Raw genomic sequence first — 15,001 nt, 5'->3', positions numbered from 1 at the left:
TGTTAGTTGTTAATTATAGCACTATTCCCTTAACTATTAATGAATATCACTTGACGTTTTCAATTATGAAAATGTATCACTTTCATCCTTTTTAGACAACCTTTAAAAAATCGTGTAATTATAAGATTTTTAAAGTTGAGGTGATCAAAATGTACGAGTTTATATATAAAGGGATAAAGTGATATTTGTTAACAGTGGAGGGGTGTAGGTGTAATTAACCCTTTTTTATTTAATTTTTCATGTGTTGTGATGGATTTTATTGCTTCCAAATATATACAAAATCCTAATACTTTTTCAAAATGAAATAATATTTGTATTTTATCATTTTATTTTATTTCATATATATATATATATATTAATCAAATATATATATATATATATATATTTGATTAATATATATATATATATATACATACTAAGGGAATGCAACACCTAAGATCATTAAATTTTTTTTAGGTACATCAAAAGTTTAAAAATAAATTAAAAAAATAATTAATAAAAAAAAACTAAGATCATTATGAAAACATTCCACTGATTTGGTTATGCCCACCATGCCAATCAGCGCACCACCTTTATGGGCCCACAGTTCACACCTTTTACGGACAAATAAAAAAAATAATTAAATTAAAACAAAGAAATCGATCACATTAGAACTTGCAAAGAAAATGTTGATGGAATCTATGCATAATCACATTTATTACAGAGAAAATGTGACAATTATAGAGAAATCAGACCCCCACTTATATATGCCTGTAATTATTTTTACGTTTAAATTGACTTGACCTTCTTACTTTTCTTGATTTTAACAATTTCTTACTTTTTGGAATTTTCAATATCTCAAAAGAGGTGAGAAAATTAGTCATGTCTGGTTGTATTTTTGTTTTAATTTTTCAAATAAAAATAATAATAATAATAATAATAAATTGGCAAACTATTTACATAAAAAATTCAAAAATTCTTTTCTTTTCTTTTTTTTAATAGCTAAATTTTTGAAAAAACACATAAATAAATAAAATAAAAGCTTAACCAATCATGCCTTTGGTGTTTCACAACACTTATAATATGAAAATTATTGTAAACCAGACCATTACGTTCAGATCCAACTAATAACAAAATAATTAATTAATCACCCATTTGTTTTTGAAAGTTGGTAGGAATGGGAATTACCGAGTCAACACCATCTATGGTTTCTTTTCTTTTAAAAAAGGAGATATATAATTTTCGAGATAGGCTCCTCTTAAGTTTGTAAATTTGGACAGTCTTTTTAGTTGGCTTATTTCTTTTGACTTAAATTCAATGATTTGAAACATTTACATTTTAAAATTAGTGGAGTAAATTATTCTTACAAAAAATTAAGTTGATCGGAAGCAATAATTATATATTTTGATCAATTTTGTATGCAAAAAATGGACGATGAGTGTAATTTTAAATATAATTGTTCATTTTCTTTAATAAACAATTAATTCAAGCATGTAATTATGATTATTCGATCAATTTAATTTTTAAATTTAAATAATTTACTTGACGAACTCATATGAACGTTTAAATCATTGAACTAGAACCAAAATATAGGCCCACTAAACAAAGTGGATGGTCTAGTCCAAATTGGCAACCGAAGACTAGCCATCCTCATAATTTTCAGTTCTTCCATTATATTTGACCTTTGTTTTCCATGTACTACCATTTAAAGCCTTTGTGATTTCCCTAGAAAAACCTAAATCAAAACATAAGATAAGAAAATTTCTAATTTATTTTAAAGTTTCTCGCATATAGAAAACCCATAAGAACTTACCTGAAAAAATAATAAAATAAAATCAAAATATTAAATAAAGTAAAACCATAAGAAGCAAAAGATATTTATAGAAGTTACCTTTCACATTAATAAAAATATAACACGTCTTTTTTTTAAGTGAACGAGTTTCTCTTTGCTCTTTAATTGGATTAGAGATGTTTAGTTGACATATTGTGAACCTATTTCGGTGATCTGAACCATTTATCTTGTAAGATTTATTGAATAGATTTTTCGTACAAAAATATTAAATTGATAAGACATTGATACCCAAATGATCGAATCATATTGTTCTTTAAAATTTGACAATCTATTATCAAAATCATAGTTATAGTTCATTATTTTTAAAACAAACATGGTTCAATCATATGACTATGTCTGATCGATTTAATTTTTTGCATAAATGATTTACTTAATAGATTTTAGAAGATAAACAACTTGAATTATCGAAGTGGACACAAGATTGGCTCACAATGTACAAACTGGACCTATCGAGTTGGAGTAAGGACAATAGAGAAACTTGATTCTTCCCTTAATAATTCCACAAAAACCCTAACCCCACATCAAACGCATCTGTTAGGACTAATCCTGGAAACCCTCAATAATTTAGTGTGAATAAAGCTTTCTCTCTTTCTCTCTCCATCTCTTACTTTTTGCATTGCCTGCCAACCCAACACCATTGAAGTAATTTGGGACTTGCAGTACCAGTGGCTGTCTTAATTTGGAACAACTTTACTCCTCCCAAAGTGCAATTCTTTGGGTGGCTGGCTTGGCTTCGTAGGGTTAAAACTTCTAGTTTCCTCCATAGAATTGGAATCCTAGCAGGGAGTTCAAATCTTGATTGTGTGTTCTGTCATAATGGGGTTGAAACAGTGGAACATATTTTACTTTGCTGTCCTTTTGTTTGGTTGCTTCGGTCCAACATTGTACAATGGTGGGGATTGTAGAGGGTGTTACCAGGTTCAGTGCATGGATTGTTGCAATGGTGGTCTGGTTGTAGAATGAAGAAGCTAGAGAAGAAAATTTGGATGGTTATACCTTTGGCTACTCTCTGGTCTACATGGAAGCATAGAAATGATTGTGTTTTTAATGATTCTTAACCAAATTTGGAAGATCTGTGTGAAATAGTGAAGGTTAGAGTTTCTATGTGGCTCAAAGCATCACCAATTCAGGTGAATTTTTCTATAAATGACTTGGTCTTTAATTTGCAACCGGTGAAGTATTGTATCAAAAATGGAGGTTGAATGTTATGGATCAAGTCTGGTGTCCTGCAACAGAGGCTCTGTTTAGTTGGTTCATTTTCCATCACCAGTTGACTTTCTGTTTGAATGGTTGTTGTTTGTTACTTGGAAGTGTTTGTTGGGTGGAGTTGCTCACTGGTTTGTCACTGCTCACTAGTTTGTTGCTGTTGTAGAGATCCCTTGCTGCTGTTGCTGCTAATGTTTTGTTGTTGTTGTCGATGTAGGATTATTTTGCTGATTTTATAGCTGTTATGTTTTTCTTTGGGTAGTTTTGATTGGTTTCTCACCAATCTTGGTTCAAGTGCTAGCATATGATTGTGCTTCCTTTGCGGTGCCAACCTAGTTGGGATTGTTGAGGTTAGCTATGATGTTTTTTGCATTTCCCTGCTTTGTTGATGTAATTTTTGCATGTATTGTGCTTTTTCATCAATAAAGCTTTTGTTTTGCTGATCAAAAAAATTGAAGCAGTTGATGAAGTTGACTAGCCCAATGTCAAAAGATAAGAGATTGATCCAAAAGCCTCACATATATTCCAAACCTGTCTAGATAGATAGTGTAACACTGAAAAAAAATTTCCTTTGCTCGAGCGGACCTGTGAGGCTTCCAGTGCTTTTGCAGTCTGTCTAAGATTCTGAGAGTTGTGAATTTCCGTTGGAGAGCATGAGTGGTCGCTCGAGCGGTCGGCTTTGTTAGTTTGTTCGCTCGAGCGCAAAATTGGACGCTCGAGCAGTCTACCTGGTTGAGTCTGAATTTCTAAGACTAGTGGGATTGCTCTTGACATTTTTATTATTGTGTTTGGAGCCCCCTTGTTTTATTTTGGCACATTCGTTGAAGTGGTAACATGATGGTAAAGTAAGATTGAACCAAAAACTTTAATTCAGATAATTTTTCTACGAACAACCATCACTCTTTTTCCCTTTTCTTTTTCCACACTTTGAATTTGGGTGTGAGGCTAGAACCATTGGAGAGCGTTTTTCTGGGGCTTCAATTTGGACACAAGAACGACCTAAAACGAAGTCCGGGTGAGAGAGTTATAGCCGTTTGAAGTTTTGGTATCTATGTTGGAAGCAAGTACGTTCGAGTGCAGAAAGTGGAGCTCGAGCGGACTGCGCGAATTTAGCAGCTTTAAAAGTGATTTTTTAGATCATTCTTTGCACTTTCCTTTTCCCTCTTCCTTCCTCTCACCCTAGGTCCGAAAACCCTTGATTTCTTGACCCAAATAGCTTCCATTTCTCAAAAATTTGGCCAAGATCTCTTACCAAAAAGTGAAGAATACATGAAGCTCAACATTTTCAACCGATTGGATTTTGGATTTGCAAAGGATTCTTCTTGGAGCCTTACTTTCTTGCTTGATCCTTGAGGTAGTGGTACTAGTTCTCCTTTAATACTCCCATTTATAGATAGATTTGTGGTATTTTCTTATATAAATACAAAATTTGTAATTTTGAGCATATTATGATAAATCATGAGATTGGGGGTTTAGGGTTTGAAATGTTGGGGTTTAAATTTTGGGTTATGATTATGGGCTTATGAAATTGGGATTAAAATTAATAGAAGAATTGGAATAAAAAGTGTTTGGGTAAAGAGCTTTTATTTTTCTTAAAACCCTAGTTTGGCACATGAAGACAATTAATGGTTTTGCCTAAAATGAAAGTAGAATCATGAAATTGAGATATTGAATTGCACATATACAAGTTTCATTGAACTTTGGAAGCGTTTGGAAATTCATGTAAAAGTTGCGATTGAACCTTTATTATTGATATTTTAAATTATGTGGTAATATGCAACAAAGTTTTGAGGGAAGAAATTGTTAATGGTATAGATGATATGGATTTTGTGCTGAAATGTTGAAGTTGAGGTTTAAGAGTTCATCTAGAATTATGTTGGATTGCATTTAGTGGTGTTGAATTATATTGAATTGTGTTGAACTGTATTGAATTGTGTTGAATCATGTTGAGTTGTGTTGAATCATGTTGAGTTGTGTTGAGTTGTGTTGAGTTTGGGTTGAGTTATGTTGGGTTGTGTTGAGTTTGGGTTGAGTTATGTTTGGTGGTGTTGTGTTGGTACCCATGCGTGGAGTTGAAAAAGGTTTTGGGGGGCCCACGTCCCACCATATAATAGCCGGTAAATGTGGGGGTAGTTTTGAATTAAAGGTGCCCAAATGCCCTGTCTAGGCTTACCGCTGGATGAATGTGGGAAAAATGTTTTTGGGTGTCCACACAGTCTCGCCGTATAATAGCCGGCAAAAGTGAAAAAATAGATGTTTTATTTTAAAGTTGAAAATGGTTTTTGGGAGTCCACTTCCCACCGTATAATAGCCGGCAAAAAGTGGAAGGTGTTAAGAATTGGGTGCCTGCTATCTCGCCGTATCAAATCGGCAAAAGATGGAATGTGTTGAGAAATGTGTTGAGTCGGTGATAGTATACGTGCATTGTGATGAATTTATGAAATTACAATTTGATGTGTACTTTGGTATGGAGGGAAGATGCATATGGTAATTATTTGAAAAGAATGGATAATGAAATAGTAATTGGATAAGGGATTGGTGATAATGAACTCACTGGGTTGTTTGTACCTATAACGAAAGATTAAAAGTTTTGTATTTATAATTAATAGAGAAATTGAATTAAATGGGTTTATCATTCTTGTGTTATGTTGAATTATAATTAATAATGCAAATGTGGATGTGGATGTGATGTAGTTGTTAGACAAGTAGGAGTTGAGTGTAGGAGAATCGCTATTAAATAAAAATGAGATTTGGATTTTTGCATTATAGCGATCTCGATTTTCCCTCCCATGTTTACTTTATTTCGGACTCGGTTCCGTTGATAAGTGTTGTTGTCTATATTTCATTTCCGTCATTTAACTCTTTGTAATTGAGTTTGGAATTGCTTTGGGCGTGTTTTGAACAGGTTGGTTGAGCTTTTGTCCCAACTCTTGTTGTCCAGATATTTGGTGATCCGCTTGAGCGGGTCTTCTTGCGCTCGAGCGGAGTTTGCATGCCTTCAGTGGTTTGTTCGTCTGCAAAAGTACTGCAGATGTGTTTTTCACGCTCGAGCAGATTTCCTCACGCTCGAGCTGGTCGAGCTCGAGCGGGTATACCTGCGCTCGAGCGGGTGTTCCTTTGTGCTCAAGCGGGTGGAGTTTTGCAGTTATGTCTTGCCGCTCGAGCTGGTATCCTTGCGCTCGAGCGGGTCCAGTTTTTGTGTTTGATGCTCGAGCGTTCTATTCTCCGCTCGAGCGGGTCATACGTATATCAGGTCTGGACTGTGTTATTTTAAATCACTTTTCACACTTTCTTTCTCTCTCTTACTTTTCAAAACCTCCATTGGAGAGCACCTCACTCTAAAACGTCAACTGCTCTCTAGGGTTTGATCTAGTTTGAGTGATCCACCCCCTTAGTGTCTTTGTAAGAAGTGTAGAGCTTGGCTTGGGCTACCTATCAATACGAAAATCTTGGGATTTGGAGCACTTTCGATTTTCTTCACCTTCTCCTTTGAGCTCTGACTTTGAGGTAGGGATAACTACTCATTTTTATGAGCTTTTAACATAGATGTTGAGCTTTTTGTATATAAATGGTTTGATTTGGGAAGTTAGGGTTTGAGATGTGAAATATTGGAAAGAGGGGTTTGTTCTTTTGATTCAAACATATCTGTTTTGAGTCTGAAAATGAGGTTATTGATGTTGTTGATGATATTTGGACCTTTGGGTCAATGGTTAGAAAAGGGAAAAAATGCCATGTTTGGGCATATTTGGGTCATTAGTGTAATTAATGACATTTATTATTGAAATGTGAAATTGAGTAGAAATAATGAAATTGGCTCATTATGAGGTAGAATGGTGGAGTTGGATTCATTAATCACTCACCTTTGAAAATGTTGATAAATTATCTGTTGATATAATTATTATCTGTTTAGAAATAATTGCTTTGGACTATCGGTGGAGGATAGTCTTGATTGTTGTAGACATTGCATGATGATTAGGCGAATTAAAACTAATCGGTTGAATGTCATTGAATATGATGAATGGAATAATACATCAAATTTGTGTATTGATTGAACATGTATATGATAGATGCTTATATACATTATGTTGTATGGGAGGAGATAGGGGATGTACTCCACGGTTTGGGAGGAGATAGGGGATGGACTCCTCAACCGGATATTTGGGAGGAGGTAAGGGATGGACTCCATTGATACAGCAAATATGTGTATCATATATGAAGTATGGAAGTGTTTAAAATGAGTTGTTATCTCATTTGAAATGGAAGTATTGTTGATATGAGATGTAATCTCATCCAAATTCTTTGGCCAGGTTCTGAGCCACGGTTATGAATCGAGAATTGGATAAGTAATGGAAAATGAAATGAAACATGGACATAATGGTCATGGAATTGAAATGTGTTATAAGTTGGCGTATATGAGTTAAACATTTATCGAATGCTAATGTTTTAGTTATTGCTCATATTATGTTTAGCATATCTCTACTGGCCGTTGGCGCACCCTATATGGGACATCTTTTTTAGGTTCAGGTATTATGCCGCCTCCGAGGTCTTAGCTTGGATGGTTGTGGGAGTTGAAGACTCTCTTGTTTATTTTTGTGATTATTTTGTGTATTACATGTAAATCAATCCTGGGGCTTATTTTGTATTTTGAGTTAGTACTCTCTTTTTGTAACGAAGTGTTGGCTTGGAAAGTTGTAAGCCCGTGGGACATTTACTTTTGATGTCAACATGTAATACTTTTGTAATGAATACTCTGATGAATGAAATTATACTTTATTCTCTTATGTCTAAGCATGTCAAGATTGTATGATTTATGGGTTTATTTTGAGGGCGTTACATGCATTACAGAGTTTTAGTAATAATGGAAGGACAAGTGGGAATGGTGTGTATGAGAGGTGTTTTTGAGTATTAAGGGAACTTGAACTTTGAGGTTGAGGTTGGGAAGATATAATAATTGTGAATTGTAGAAGGGAATTAAAAGAGGAACATTAAAATGGAAATTTAATGAAGAATATTTTGAAATTGGGTTAATAAATTTAAAATGATGTTGTTCCTTAGGCACACTTGTTTGAAAAGTGGAATTATGGTTTTTTCTAATGATGAGGAATAATTTTTAAAGATGAAAGGTTTCTTTAAAACGTTCAAATAAATTTTGAGAAAATGGTACTCTACGTATAATATTTTAGAAATTTAAAAATGTCACCTTACTATATGGTATCACCTTGCATGCATGATCATTTCTATCTATGTGTTAGCTATTGTTGTAGAACTATGAGATTCCTACTGGGCATAAAAGCTCACCCCTCGTTGTTTTATCTTTTTTTCAGGAAGAGAAAGTCAGATTCATTAGTTGAAGAGTTATGGGATCCGTGTATCTTTTATGTATAATTTCGTCATAGATGTAAAAGGAATGAATAATGTATCTTATCTATTTGTAGCTTTGCAGCAAAAGCTTGGCATGTATTATTTCCATTATTGTATTCATTGAGAGAGAGAACATGTATTATTATGCTTCTATTACTCAAGAGTAATATATATATATATATATAAAAGATTGGACCTAAATTAAAGGCTTTTGGTAATATTTCTAAGTAATTAAAATTTGGGGTGTGACAGATAGATAGATACAACCAAAAGGAAATGGTACCACCTCTCCTTCCAATCAAGCAATGAAAGACTCCTTTGTAAGAAAGTTTCAACACGCACAAAGACAGACTTCCTAGCACCAACAAGACTATACCACCAAACTTTTCTCTCCTTTGTCTAATATCCCATAAGCCTTAATCCTCTCTCTATATTTTCCATATTCACCAATTCAAGACAAGTCTTGGTGCAATGGTAAAGCTATTTCATTGAGATTTGAGCTTCAAATTGATCCAATTTCAAATGACCAATTAAATCGTAAGCGGGATACTCATAAATTTCAACACAGTCCCTAAAATATAAATTTTGTGTCATTAGTCCTTAAAGTTTCAATTTTATCCCTCAATATTGTAAGGTTGCGTTTAATCTTTTTCATCAATATTTGTGGGGCTAAATTAACAAAATAAAAAAACTTGGAACCAAAATGACATAGAACCCATATCTTAGGAACCATATGTGTATTTTATTATCATTATGTTAGTTCATTTGAAATATGACCAAATTGATTCAAATGAAAATTTTAATAACAAAATTGACAAAATTAAAATTTAAAAGACCAAAGTGACAAGGCACACATACATCTAATGACCACAAATGTACTTTATCCTATTTTTATACTTTGCAATTATTTTACGAATGTTGTGGTAGAACACATACATACACACATTTTTAAGGGTCCAAACATTTGTAACATTCATTATAAAATATTGTAATTTTCTTCATATTTAAAATGTAATTATATGAAGATTCAAATTTACCAAGTGTTTGCAATTGAACAATGCTATTGAATTTGAATATTGTCAAAATCATGAGTGTCACGCCCCGAAAATAATTCAACATGAAACGCCAAACGAACAACATTGTCTATGCATGGACAATAACTATAGCGATCCCAGGTTTTTCCCTTTATGTACAATATTCTGGACTTGGGTTTCGTGGTTGAGTATTGCTGTATATGTCTCTTTCTGTCCTTTAAATTCTTTGCATTTGAGTTTTAGGATGTGTTGGGGAGGTTTGAAACAGGTTGGTTGTGATTGGAAAGAAAGGGCTGTTGTCCAGTTTTCGGTCTCTTCGCTCGAGCCAGGACTTTGTCGCTCGAGCGAGCCTTGTGTCTTTGCTTCTTCACTCGAGCGAGGGTTTGTACGCTCGAGTGAGAATTGTGGGTCTTCAGGTTTTCCTTTCAGACACAACTTTGGCTCGAGCGAGATTTTCTTCTCTCAAGCGAGCTTAGTCTAGTGTGTTTCTTCGCTCGAGCTAAAGGTCCTTCACTCGAGCGTGCGTCTGCGTCTAGTTTTGGACCTGAAGTTTGTGTTTCTTGGCTAGCGTGAGCTTTCCTTCGTTCGAGCGAGCGAGCTGTATGTTTTCGGTTTCTTTGCATGAGCGAGCATTCTTGTGCTCAAGCATGCTTCTGGGTTGCAGACCTGAAGCTTCGTGTTGTTGGCTCGAGCGAGGCTTTCTACGCTCGAGCGAGGTTTCCTTGTGTCTAGTCGCTCGAGCGACCACTCCTTCGCTCGAGCGAGCCTCGAGTATATCAGTTTGCAGCAGCAACTTCTTTTTCACTTTTTCACCATCTTCTTTGCTCAAACCCTAGCCCCGACTGCTTCTCTCTCTACACACACTCTCTCTCTCTAAGATTTCATCTACTTCTAGAGTGTTTCTACCTTAATCTCTTTGTAAGAAAGATAGAGGGTGGCGTGGGCTTCACTTTAATCTGAAAAATCGTGGATTTGGAGCACTTTGCGTTTTCGTCATCTTCTCCATTGAGTCTCTCCATTCGAGGTAGGGATACCCTACTCCTTCTGATGGGTTTTGACGCAAATTTTAGTCATTTTGATTAATTGATGAATTATGGTAACTTTGGGATAAAGTGGGGTTTGTGTTGAAATTATAAAAAGGGGGTTTTAAAATTGTTAACCCTCATGTCTATATGAGACCTTGGAAAATGGAATTAATGTGGTTAAATTGATGAAATTGAGCCTTAGGGATTGATATGCAAAAAAGGGAGAAAATGCCCCAAATATGTTGAATAATTAATTTGGGGACATATGAAATTGAATTGAAAATCATGAAATTGGGGAGTTGTGAGATTGAATGGTGTAGTTGGACAAATTAACCACTCACTCATGAAAATGTTGGTATTTTATCTGTTTGATAAATTTACTATCTATTTAGAGATAACTGTTTTGGGCTATCGGTGGAGGATAGTCTTGATTGTTGTAGACACTGTATGTTGATTAGGGAAAACTGAAACTAATCACATTGAATATGTCATCGAATATGACGGTTGAGATAATATATCGAATATGTGTATTGATTGATCATTGTATATGATAAGTGTTTAAACGCATTGTATATGTATATTTTTTGGGAGGAGATAGGGGATGTACTCCACGGTTTGAGAGAAGATAAGGGATGTACTCTCAAACCTGTTTGGGAGGAGATATGAGATGGACTCCATTGATAACTAAGTTGGCCGGAGTGTCGAGTGTGAAAGTCCCGAAATCTTGATTACGTTTGCATAACGTAGATAATTGAAGTATGGAAGTGTTTAATATAAGATGTATTCTCATTTGAATTGTGGATGATGGAAGTGCTTTAATATTAGTTGTAGTCTCATGAAATTGTTGGGCTAGATAATGAGCCATGTTTATGAATCTGAATTGGATAAGTAAAGGAAAGTGAAATGAAAAACGGTTGTATTTGTCATTCAACTTGAAAGTGTTGTAAGTTGGTTTACTAGTGTTAACCATTTATCAAATGCTAATGTTTTAGTTATTTCTCATGCTTGGTTTAGTATATCTCTGCTGGGCTTTGGCTCAACCTTTATGGGACATCATTTTCAGGTACAGGTGATATGCCACCTCCAAGGACGTAGCATGGGAGGCTTAGAGGCTGGAAGACCTTTTTGTTGTCATTTTCGTGTGTTACATGTAAATCAAGCCAAGGGCCTATTTTGCATGAAAAGTTAGAACTTTTTTTTGTTGAACCCAAGTGTTGACTTGGAAATTTATATGCCCGTAGGCATTTTCTTTTGTTGTCAACAGGTAGTACTTTTGTACTTAATACTCTGATGGATGGAAAATATGCTTTATTCTCTTGTCTATGCATGTCAAGAATGCTGGGTTTATATGTATTAATTTGAGGGAGTAACAATAACTCTTCCATATTCATTCATATAATATCTGGATTTAATACAAAAGTTTCACTTGCAGTACTTAATACTCAAGGAGTTGCTAGATAAGGGCTTTATCCGCCCTAGTACTTCGCCGTGGGAAGCACTGGCCCTCTTTGCTAAAAAGAAGGATGGGGCTTTGAGACTTTGTATTGATTATCGGAAATTGAATCGGGCTACGGTTAAGAACATGTACCCTATGCCTCGTATAGATGATCTGTTTGACCAGTTAAAAGGGTCCCATTGTTTCTTTAAGACAGACTTGAGATCGGGTTACTATCAGTTGAGGGTCAGGGAGGAAGATATCCTGAAGACGACATTCCGCACGCAGTATGGCCATTATGAGTTTCTGGTGATGCCTTTTGGGCTCACCAATGCACCGGCAGTGTTTATGGATTTGACGAACCGAATCTTCCGGGAATTCTTAGATCACTTTATGGTCGTCTTTGTGGACGACATTCTGATTTATTCACCTTCTGAGGAGGAGCACGAGGAACACTTGAGAGTGGTGCTTGAGTGGCTTCGAGCCCATAAGTTGTATGCTAAGTTTGGGAAGTGTGAGATCTGGCTAAGAGAGGTAAAGTTCTTAGGCCATGTAGTCTCCGGGGTAGGGGTGTCTATTGATACATCCAAGATAGAGGCAGTGCAAGATTGGGCACAGCCTAAGAGTGTTTTTGAGATCCGCAGTTCTCTAGGGTTAGCAGGTTATTACCGTCGGTTCGTGATTTGGGTCGTCAGTTTTGATGGCGGGGTATGAAGAAAGATGTGGCAGTTTTTGTGTCCAAGTGCCTTACTTGTCAGCAAGTGAAGGCCGAGCATCAGAGGCCAGCGGGTTTGTTACAACCCTTGCCTATTGCTGAGTGGAAGTGGGAGCATATCACTATGGACTTCGTTGTAGGTCTTTCGAGGACTCAGCGGGGTAGTGATGCTATTTGGGTGCCTGTAGACCGGTTGACTAAGTCGGCGCACTTCATTCCTATGCGCGTGAGAGATTCGGTAGATCATCTTGTCGACTTGTATATTCAGGACATAGTGAGGTTACACGGGGTCCCAGTGTCGATTGTCTCAGATAGAGATCCACGTTTTACTACTAGGTTGTGGCAGAGTTTGTAGAGTGCCTTGGGCAATAGATTGACCTTTAGCACGGCTTATCATCCTCAAACTGACGGGCAGTCCGAGCGTACTATTCAGATCTTTCAAGATATGCTTTGGGGCTGTGTCCTTGACTTTAGTGCGTCGTGGGAGAGGCAGTTGCCCTTAGTGGAGTTTGCCTACAACAATAGTTTCCAATCGAGTATCGGTATGGCACCGTTTGAGGACTTGTATGGCCAACCGTATAGGTCTCCAGTATGTTGGGCCGAGGTGGGTGATGCAGCTTTGTTGGGCCCGGAGTTGGTGCAGAAAACGACGGAGAAAGTTGAACTTATCCGTAAGAGGCTTGTTACAGTCCAGAGTCGCCAAAAGAGTTTTGCTGACCATAGGCGGAGGCCTTTGGCATTTGAGGTGGGTGATCATGTCTTTCTGAAAATATCACCTAGGCCGGGTTTGATGAGGTTTGGGAAGAGTGGGAAGTTGTCCCCTCGGTTTATTGGCCCTTTCGAGTTCCTTGAGAGGATTGGCGAGGTCGCCTACCGTTTAGCTTTACCGTCGCAGTTGTTCGGGGTGCATGACGTGTTTCATGTTACTATGCTTCGGAAGTATGAGCTGGATCCGTCGCATGTATTGGATTAAACCGACTTAGAGGTTGATGAGGATGCCTCGTATGAGGAGAGACCGGTAAGGGTCTTGGATAGGCGGGAACAAGTCTTGCGAGGCAAGACGATACCTTTGGTAAAAGTTTTGTGGAAACATCACGGAGTGGAGGAAGCCACTTGGGAACGCGAATTGGAGGTTCGAGAAAAGTATCCAGATCTATTTGTGGGTGTTTGAGCATATGTCGAATATTTTGTTGTATGGATAAACTTTAGGAACATTGAATATGTCTTAAGTTGTAAAACATTGCATACGTTTTGGTTTTGGAAGTATGGTAATTGTTGAATGTATCTCGGAAATGGAAATTTAATTTAACATTGTATATGTTGAATGTGTTATAGGAATGCAAATATATCATTAACATTGAATATGCTATGAAATGGTGGAATATGGTATTGGAATTTGTTGAATTTCAAAGAAGAGCATGCTGATAATCCATAGTGAATTACTTTGTAAATTGCCTCTTGAAAAGAGATGGAATGACCAGTAATGGGTCAGGATGTTAAATTTTGCATTGTAATATTGTTGAGAATTGAAAGATCACAATTTTGAAACTTATAACTAATTTCGGGGACGAAATTCTTTAAGGGACGGAGGTTATAGCGATCGCGGGTTTTCCCCTTTATGTACAATATTCTGGACTTCGGTTCCGTGGTTGAGTATTGTTGTATATGTCTCTTTCCGTCCTTTAAATTCTTTGTATTTGAGTTTTAGGATGTGTTGGGCAGGTTTGAAACAGGTTGGTTGTGATTGGAAGCAGATGGTTGCTCTCCAGTTTTTGGTCTCTTCGCTCGAGCCAGGGCTTTATCGCTTGAGCGAGCCTTATGTCTTTGCTTCTTCACTCGAGCGAGGGTTTGTACGCTCAAGCGAGAATTGTGGTCTTCAGGTTTTCTTTTCAGACTTAGCTTTGGCTTGAGCCAGATTTTCTTCACTCGAGCGAGCTTAGTCTGTTGTGTTTCTTCGCTCGAGCTAGAGGTCCTTCGCTCGAGCATGCGTCGGTGTCTAGTTTTGGACCTGAAGGTTGTGTTTCTTGGTTCGAGCGAGCGAGCTGTATGTTTTGGGTTTCTTCGCTCGAGCGAGCATTCTTGCGCACGAGCATGTTTCTGGGTTGCAGACCTGAAGCTTCGTGTTGTTGGCTCGAGTGAGGCTTTCTGCGCTCGAGCGAGGTTTCCTTGTGCCTGGTCGCTCGAGCGACCACTCCTTCGCCCATGCGAGCCTCGAGTATATCAGTTCGCAGCAACAGCTTCTTCTTCACTTTTTCACTATCTTCTTTGTTCAAACCCTAGCCCTGGCTGCTTCTCTCTCTACACACACTCTCTCTCTAAGATTTCATCTACTTCTAGAGTGTTTCTACCCTAATATCTTTGTAAGAAAGATAGAGGGAGGCGTGGGCTTCACTT

This window comes from Camellia sinensis, chromosome 7 (genome assembly GCF_055761805.1).
Source record: "Camellia sinensis isolate YWXY chromosome 7, ASM5576180v1, whole genome shotgun sequence".
NCBI lineage: Eukaryota > Viridiplantae > Streptophyta > Magnoliopsida > Ericales > Theaceae > Camellia > Camellia sinensis.
Note: the sequence above shows the minus strand (reverse complement) of the source record.